Here is an 8,961-nt window from a genome sequence, read left to right as displayed (position 1 = left end):
TGGTTGGTGATGTCCTTGAGCGGCGCCCGCCTCCGCCCCCTGCCGAGCCGCTTCATCTGGCCTTTCTTGACCCCAAAATCACGAGGGCGGACGACAGCAGCCGTCGCAGTCGGAGGCGTTGTACTAGGCGGCAGGTTCTCCTGGTCGCCGCTGTCAGCTGCCATCTTGGAGCTCATACGAGCAGAGGCTCTTCGGGTTGGAGGTTGGTGGTACCAGGCCGGGAGGTAGCTCGGGTGGTGCTGGGGAAGGGAGGGAAGAATCCATGGGTATTTGTATCGGAGGTCGGAGGGAGGGAGCAGGCCAGAAGATTTGAGTTTCGGAGGGAAATTTAGGCTGGGTAGAAGTGGAGGGAGGGACGAATCTGTGGGTTTTGCTGTTTTGGTTCGACGAAGCGCCGGCAAATCTTGGAAATTTGGACGAAAATTGGGATCTGGAGCCGCCTGGCGGGGAGGGAAGCGGGGACGCGTCCGCCGAAATATTTCATTTTGGGGGTTGTCTACTGCGTGGCTAGGAGGGAGATTCACGTGGATGGTGGGCGCTATGCGCTGTGCGCAGCCCGTTTTGTGACGTCGAAATTGGCGGTCGGTGGCGCCGTGGCGAATCGTGGCCCAGTGACAGCCTTTTTTGACCCTAGTACATAAGAGCAACTCCAACCGGCCGACCCATTTCGTCCGCCGCCGTTTGTTTGGGTCGGCGCGGACAAAAAAGGTGGCCCAACGCGCTGACCCAAACGGACGCGTGTCCGCTTTTCGTCCGCGGGCGACCCATTCCCGATCCATTTTTGAGCCGGATTTGCGTCGGCGCGGATACGCGATGGACGCTCGCACGCTCGCCCTCTCCTTCCCCGGGCCCACTGTCTGTGTTACATTGCCCTTTCGCATCCAACAGCAACCCTCGCCCTCCTCCTTCGTCGTCGCCGCCGCCGCCCATTTATGCCGGCGACTCTGCCAGCTGCCGGGGCCTCCACATCCGCCCAGCTATGCCGCCCACTCCCACTTCGGCCGCCACCGCCGTCTTTGCTGTCGGGGAGCCGACTGCTTCCCACCCCCCGCGCCCCCACCACACAGCCGCCCCCGACCAAGAAGCCGCCTCGCCGCCCGGCCAGATCCTCACCGACACGCTCATCGGACGCCGGCAGGACAGCTAGCTGGTCCATGCGCATCGCGACTCCCTTCGTCGGCCGTCTCCTTCGCCGACGCCCGCAAGCTGTTCGTCAGTTTGTCAAGGTACAAAATGGCTCCGCCGATGAGTTCTTTTTTCACAATTTCCTTTGCGACTCCAACGGTTCGTCCTTCGATGACGAGGAGGAGATATTGGCTGCCGTGTTGGTCCATCACCACCTCAACAGCCTGCAGCCATTGTTCCATGGCTCCATTCCGGGTCACCTTTCGGTGTTGAATCGCAACCGGGAGAGCGGGCATTTCCTTCTTTAGAAGGACTACTTTGATACAACAAACCCGTTGTTCAAACATCAAAAATTCTGCCGCCCTTTCCGTAGGCATCGTTTCAACCATATTAGAGAGGGAGTGGTCGACTATGATGACTATTTCGAGTGCAAAGAGGATGCCGTTGGCAAGATTGGTTTTTCCTCTTATAAGAAATGCACTACGGCCATCAAAATGCTTTCATACGGAGTGCCCGGTGATCTCATTGACGAGTATGTCCGTATGAGCGAGTCTACTTGCATAGAGTCCCTGTATAAGTTATGCAAGGTTGGTATTGCTGTGTTTGGCTCTGAGTACTTGAGAGAGCTGACTGCTGAAGATACAGCCCGTTTGTTGGCGATGAATGCCAGTAGGGGATTTCCAGGGATGCTTGGTAGTATAGACCACATGCATTGGGAGAGGAAGAACTGCCCTTCTGCTTGGCAAAGGCAGTATAAGGGCCATGTCAGGGCTTGCACTATCATACTTGAGGCCGTGGCATCTCAAGATCTCTGGATCTGACACTTTTTTTTGGCATGGCCGGATCACACAATGATATCAACGTGCTTCAGCGCTCGCCGGTGTTTACTAGGCTTGCCGAAGGCAACAGCCCACCGGTAAACTTTACTGTCAACGGCCACACCTATGACAAAGGATACTATCTGGGTGACGGTATCTATCCTCAATGGACCACTATTGTCAAGACAATACCCAACCCTGTTGGAGAGAAGAGGAAAAGATTTTCCGAAGAGCAAGAGAGTGCTAGGAAGGATGTCGAGCATGCCTTTGGTATTTTGCAATCTCGATGGGGCATCGTTCGGTATCCTGCTAATACCTGGAGCACGCAGAAACTGTGGGAGGCGATGACTGCTTGTGTGATCATGCATAATATGATCGTAGAAGACGAGCACCTGGAACGTCTATATGATCAAGGATTTCAGTTTCAGGGTGAGAATGTTGTGCCTGAGCATGGAGTAGTGAAAGTGCAACTATCCCTGGGTGGTTTTGGTAATTCCTAACAACATATAGCTCATTGAGCTAATGCTATTTCAGAATAAATATTTCAGGAAAGCTCAATGATTGGCATGGCATGGATGAGAAACATGGACCCCACAAAATGCTAAGGACAAAAGGATTAGCTCAAACTCAAAGCACAAGACTCTACATTTTTCATTTTAGTGATCCAAGATCACATTGAGTCTATAGGAAAAGCCAATACTATCAAGAGGGGGTGAGGTGTTGCTTAATGAGTTTCTTGCTCAAAGTGCTTAGTGATATGCTCCAAAAACCCTCAACTACTTTCTCACATCCACATATGTCCCAAACCAAAATTCAAACTCAGCCCCACCAAAACATTCTATCTGGCGCCACCGAGTTCAGTTGACATAGCCATTGTCAGAAACCCTAGTGTTTTCAGTCTCACCGATAGGGATCTCGATCTCACCGAAATGGGATTGTAATCTCTCTGTTTCCCTTCGTAACGTTTCGGTCAAACCAAGATGAGCGATTGGTCCCACCGAGATTGCAATGCAAACTCCCTGTTTCCCTTTCGTAACGTTTCGGTCCAACCGAGATGAGCGAATCGGTCCCACTGAGTTTGCCTGACCAACCCTCTGTGTGTCTATTACCAAAACCGGTCTCACCGAGTTTGTGTAATCGGTCTCACCGAGATTACGTTATGCCCTAACCCTAACCATAACGGTCCCACCGAGTTGACATGTCGGTCCCACCGAAATTCCTAACGGTCACATTATGAAGTAAATCGGCCTGACCGATTTTCATGATTTGGTCCCACCGAGTTTCGTAAGTTGTGTGTAACGGTTAGATTTTGTGTGGAGGCTATATATACCCCTCCACCTACTCTTCATTCGTGAAGAGAGCCATCAGAACATGCCTACACTTCCAACATACATTTTCCGAGAGAGAACCACCTACACTTGTGTTGAGGTCAAAATATTCCATTCCTACCACATAAATCTTGATCTCTAGCCTTCCCCAAGTTGCTTTCCACTCAAATCTTCTTTCCACCAAATCCAAATCCTGTGAGAGAGAGAGTTGAGTGTTGGGGAGACTATCACTTGAAGCACAAGAGCAAGGAGTTCATCATCAACACACCAGTTGTTACTTCTTGGAGAGTGGTGTCTCCTAGATTGGCTAGGTGTCACTTGGGAGCCTCCGTCAAGATTGTGGAGTTGAACCAAGTAGTTTGTAAGGGCAAGGAGATTGCCTACTTCATGAAGATCTACCCTAGTGAGGCAAGTCATTCGTGGGCGACGGCCATGGTGGGATAGACAAGGTTGCTTCTTCATGGACCCTTCGTGGGTGGAGCCCTCCATGGACTCGCGCAACCGTTACCCTTCGTGGGTTGAAGTCTCCATCAACGTGGATGTACGATAGCACCACCTATCGGAACCACAGATAAAAAATCTCCGTGTCAACATTGCGTTTGCCTCCTCAAACTCCTCCCTTTACCTTCATATGTAATTGTTTTACATTCCGCTACTATACTCTTAGAATTTCATGTGTAGGTTGATTGCTTGACTTGTGCTAAGTTGCTAAAATCTGCCAAGAACTAAAATTGGGAACATGCTAGATTTTTATTTGGTCAAGTAGTCTAATCACCCCCCCCCCTCTAGACATACTTTCGATCCTACAAGTGGTATCAGAGCTTTGGTCTCCATTTGCTTTGATTTCCATAGCTTTTGGTGGTTATAGCCTTGGTTTCACAACCTAGGAGAGTATGGCGTCTAGCGAGGGAAATTACCACCATAGAGGTCCTTACTTTGATGGTTCAAATTTTCTAGTTGGAAGCATAAGATGAAAATGCATATTCTTGGACATAACCCGCCGTTTGGGCTATTGTGTGTATTGGCTTGCAAGGTGAATTCTTCGATGGGAGAGAACCGAACCGTGAAGCTACCGCGGAAGAGTTGAAGATGCTGCAATACAATGCTCAAGCTTGTGATATTCTTTTCAATGGATTGTGCCCCGAAGAATTCAACAAAATCAGCCGTCTTAAGAATGCAAAGGAAATTTGGGATACTTTGATTGACATGCACGAAGGTACCGACTCCGTCAAGGAATCCAAATTGGATGTGCTTCAAAGTCAACTTGACAAGTTCAAAATGAAGGATGGTGAAGGCATCGCTGAAATGTACTCTAGGCTTGCTCTCATCACAAATGAGATTGCCGGCTTAGGAAGTGAAGAGATGACCGACAAATTCATCATCAAGAAGATCCTAAGAGCCTTGGATGGAAAATATGATACCGTGTGCACATTGATCCAAATGATGCCCAATTACAAAGATCTCAAACCAACGGAAGTCATTGGAAGAATTTTTGCTCATGAGATGTCACTCAAGGATAAGAAAGAGCTCCACAACAAGTCAAGTGGTGCTTACAAAGCCTCCCACATAATCAAGTGAGAAACAAACCTTCAATGAAGAATTGAGCCTAATGGTGAAGAACTTCAACAAGTTCTACAAGAGTAGAAGCAAGGAAAGAAGTTCCAAGTCAAGGTCCTACAATGACAAAAGATCTTCTAGTCGTGAGCGTAATTGCTACAATTGTTGAAGATCCGGACACTATTCCAATGACTGTACGGCTCCCTACAAAAGAAGAGAAGATTCTCCAAAAATAAGGAGTAGAAGAGAAGAATCACCATCAAGAGAAAGAAGGAGTAGAGATGATCGTTATGAACGAAGAACATCTCGGAGAAGCAAGGATTCGGAAAGGAAGGACAAGTCATCAAGGAGCTACACAAAACGAAGACATCAAGCTCATGTTGGTGAATGGGTATCCGGCTCCGACTCCGATAATCACTCTGAGAGAAGCTGTCACTCCGACTCCGAATATACTCAAGATGAAGGTGTTGCCGGTCTAGCACTTGTGTCAACCAACTCCTACGACATATTTGACTCACCAAATGAAGGAATTGGAAGATGCTTCATGGCTAAAGGCCCAAAGGTGTCACACCCCGAGTATGTTGATTTCAATAGTGATGAAGATGACTTGTTAGGTGATGATGATTTACTTGTTGACAACTCTAGTGATGAATACTATGATGAAACGTCAATTAATCATGCTAATAAAGATAAAACGAATGACAATGATAAGGAGAAGATTGAGCACCTAGCTAAAGAACTAAACACTCTTAAGTTAGCTCATGAAACTATCTTGGAAGATCATCAGAACTTTTAAAGACTCATGAGAAGTTACGCTTTGAAAAGCTCAACCTTGAGCAAGAGCATGAGTTTTTAAAGGCAATCAATGATGATCCTCACAAGAAAAGTTCTTATTACATTGCCAAGTGTTTACTCTTATCTACTTACATGCCACAAGTCAAGTCTAGTAACAAGAACAAGAAAGATTCTTCTTCTAGTAGTAACAATAATCATGCTAAATCCAATGTTGTTACTTCTAGTAGTTCTCTTGATTCCACTAATGATTCTCTTAGCCAAGTTACACTTGAGCAAGAAAATAGCTTATTGAAGGGAATTATAGAGAAAGGTGTTTACAAGAGCCTTGCCGGAAGTAAGCAATTCGAGGAGATTGTACGCAAGCAAGGAAGGCACCGGAAGAATCAAGGTGTTGGTTTTGAACAAAAGTTCAATGCCAATGGAGTTGAGTGGGAAGAAGATCAACACCCCAAGACGAAGTTTGTTCCTCAACAAGAGAAGTACGATCCTACTTCCTTCAAAGGAACACAACCTCAAGATGATATTCCACCACACGACCACAAGCAAAAAGGCAAGGGCAAGCTTCAAGAGGAGATTGATGCATTTGAAGAAGCTCCTAAGGCCTTGGTCAAGTGGGTTCCCAATACTACATCAAGTTCTACTTCATCAAGTACATGAAGTCATCATCGACAAAACCCAAGGTTAGTTCATCCCTCTTAGGGGGGATCTCACATCTAGGGGGAGCTTTACTCTAAGAATTGAGCTAAAGCAACACTAATGGTGTGAACACAACAATGCTTTATGTAAAAGTGGTAACCCCACTTGTGCTTAAACGATGAGTATGACCTATGATCAAATGTTCTCATTTGACTCCTAAGTCAATATACTCATATATAGATGACCTAGTCATCGCCAATTGCTTGATAGATGCTAGAGTGTTTGTGCATGCTTTGCCACATATTTCACTTGCCATTTTATTGTGTGAGCATGTTGGTTGCATATTTTACTCATTCGAGGACATCCACTTGTTGTTTTGATTGTTTGGTTTCTTTCCTTATGCCAAGTGGATGGACAAGAATGCCTAAGAACCTTCTCTAGCTATCTATGCTTTTCTTGTCTCAAACTTTATTCATGCTACATCACAAAGTTTGATCAAGTCAGATTCGAACCACTCTATGTGAGGAGCACTCGGAGTCCCCGATTCGTCATAGACCTAAACTTCCAAAACCTCTTTCTGCATTTCGGTCTGACCGATTCATCCTTTTCGGTCATATCGAGATCACTAAGTTGATCTAGGTTTTCAACCTCGGTGCAACCGATTAGAACCTTTCGGTCACACCGAGTTGCAGTAACTGCTCGCAGTTTTGCATCTCGGTGCCACCGAGTTGTTCCACTCGGTCACACCGACAGGGTCAGGTTATATATACTGACGGGTCAAATTTTGGAAAAATTTCCGAAACTCTTCGCCCGCGCGTAACCTGCTGTGTCTCTTCGGGTCTCCAGATCGTCCTCTCGCCGCCAGCAACCTCCCGCCGCTGGTTTCCGCCGCCGTCAACGACATTCTGCCCCGTTTTTGCCACCGTAGCAAGTTCACCGCCGAGTTAGGGTATGAACTTGATACTTTGTGCTATTCTTTAACTCCGATTCGTAGCACGTTGCTTTGCCATGATTCTTGCCACGTATGAAATCATCCTATCCAGCGAAAACTTCCTGTAGATTAGATTTGATTTGAAAATTTAGGGTTAGGTTTCCGCCGAACTCATCTCGAACCGACTGGGTTGTTGAAGTCGGTCTCACCGATTTGGCTTAGGCCATTGCACAGGCGATTTTCAATCTGACCGAGAATTGCAAATCGGTGTGACCGAGTTCAATTATTTGTGAAACCCTAGCAGTCTCGGTGCCATCGAACTGTGACTCGGTCTGACCGAGTTCACTAGTTTAGGTTCCAAAAGCTGCTTCGGTATCACCGAGTTTCAAATCGGTAGCTTCGAAATGCTTTCTGTGGAAAACTAAAACTAAGTTTTTGACTCAATTGTTTGGCAAAAACCTCTGCACTTTGTGATGCTCATCTACTCTACCTCATCTATATCTATTCACAGGGTCTGCTGTCAGTGAGTTTGCAGAAATGTCTGATCAAAGTGATAGCCAGAACAAGTCTGAAGAGCAAGCTCAGTTGAGTGAGGGCACTAGTTCCTCAAGCAGCTATGATGAGGGTAGCAGGAGCACACCCAGCAACTTGCCAAAGGAAGCTACCAGGACAAGGAAAAATAAAACCTCAGATTCTGAAGATGAGGATTATGTGGCTGTTGAAGATGAGGCCACCTCAAAGAAGAAGGTGCTGAAAAAGGAGTATGGCACAGCTGCTACCACAAAAGCCAGGCATGAACAAGAAGGCACCTGCCAGGAGAGTTCCCACATCCAAACCCAGGAAGGTTGCCACAGGTCAAACTATGAAGTTCACCATTGAGTCTGAAGAAGAAGCTGCTGGTGAAGACAAGAAGAAGAAGAGGGCAAGAACAACTACTGCCAAAGTTCTTGGCAAGCCCTCCATGAGGAGAGATTCTGATGAAGAAGAAGAAGAGGAAGAGGATGCTGCTCCAGCACCCAAAGCTCAGAAGCTCATGGGAGATGCAATTAGATCAGGGGCTACAACATCTAAGCCCAAAGCTGCTCCAAAGGCTACTACTCCAGCTCAAAAGCCTAAGCCCAAGAGGAACACCAGAACTATTGATGAGGACATCCCAACCATGGGCAACACACCACCAATCATCAACGGTCCAATCACAAGAAGCCGCGCAATGCAAATATATGATCAGGTGAATGCTAACTTAAGTATAGCATTTGACCTTGAAAACATGGTTGTGCCTTCACCTCCTTTGTTGTTGGTTGAACTCAGGTGCGACATTGAAGAAGGCCAAACACATTTCAGTCCGTGCAAAACAATGTTTCATGGCGAAGGAACAAAGATAGGAATTCATGAAGAATGAGTTGTCTGCTAAAGAAACATTGTTCCGATTCTGACGAAACAATGTTTTGTACAAGTTTGCATATTCCAACTTGCGAAAAGTTCCCAGAACACGAGTTTTCTGCTAAAGGAAACATTGTTCGACTCCAGTGAACAATGTTTGGTCGGGAACTGCCAACCACCTCAAACGAGAGTATTCTAGAAGCTACCTCATTAAGTCTTGAAGCCATTTAGTCAAACAAAGCTGGTTCCCTTTCACACCTAAGCTGGTTCCGGAAGCTAGTTCTGTTTCACACCTATCCAGGGGGGTTGTCCCGATTATAAATAGGCTAGCTCTTCCCTTCGTTGGGGACTTTTGCCATTTCTATCGAAGACCAAAGACATAGACTCCTCC

The sequence above is a fragment of the Triticum dicoccoides genome, chromosome 2B (assembly GCF_002162155.2).
Source record: "Triticum dicoccoides isolate Atlit2015 ecotype Zavitan chromosome 2B, WEW_v2.0, whole genome shotgun sequence".
Classification (NCBI taxonomy): domain Eukaryota; kingdom Viridiplantae; phylum Streptophyta; class Magnoliopsida; order Poales; family Poaceae; genus Triticum; species Triticum dicoccoides.
The sequence above is the reverse complement of the archived record's forward strand: the minus strand, read 5'-3'. Positions refer to the sequence as shown.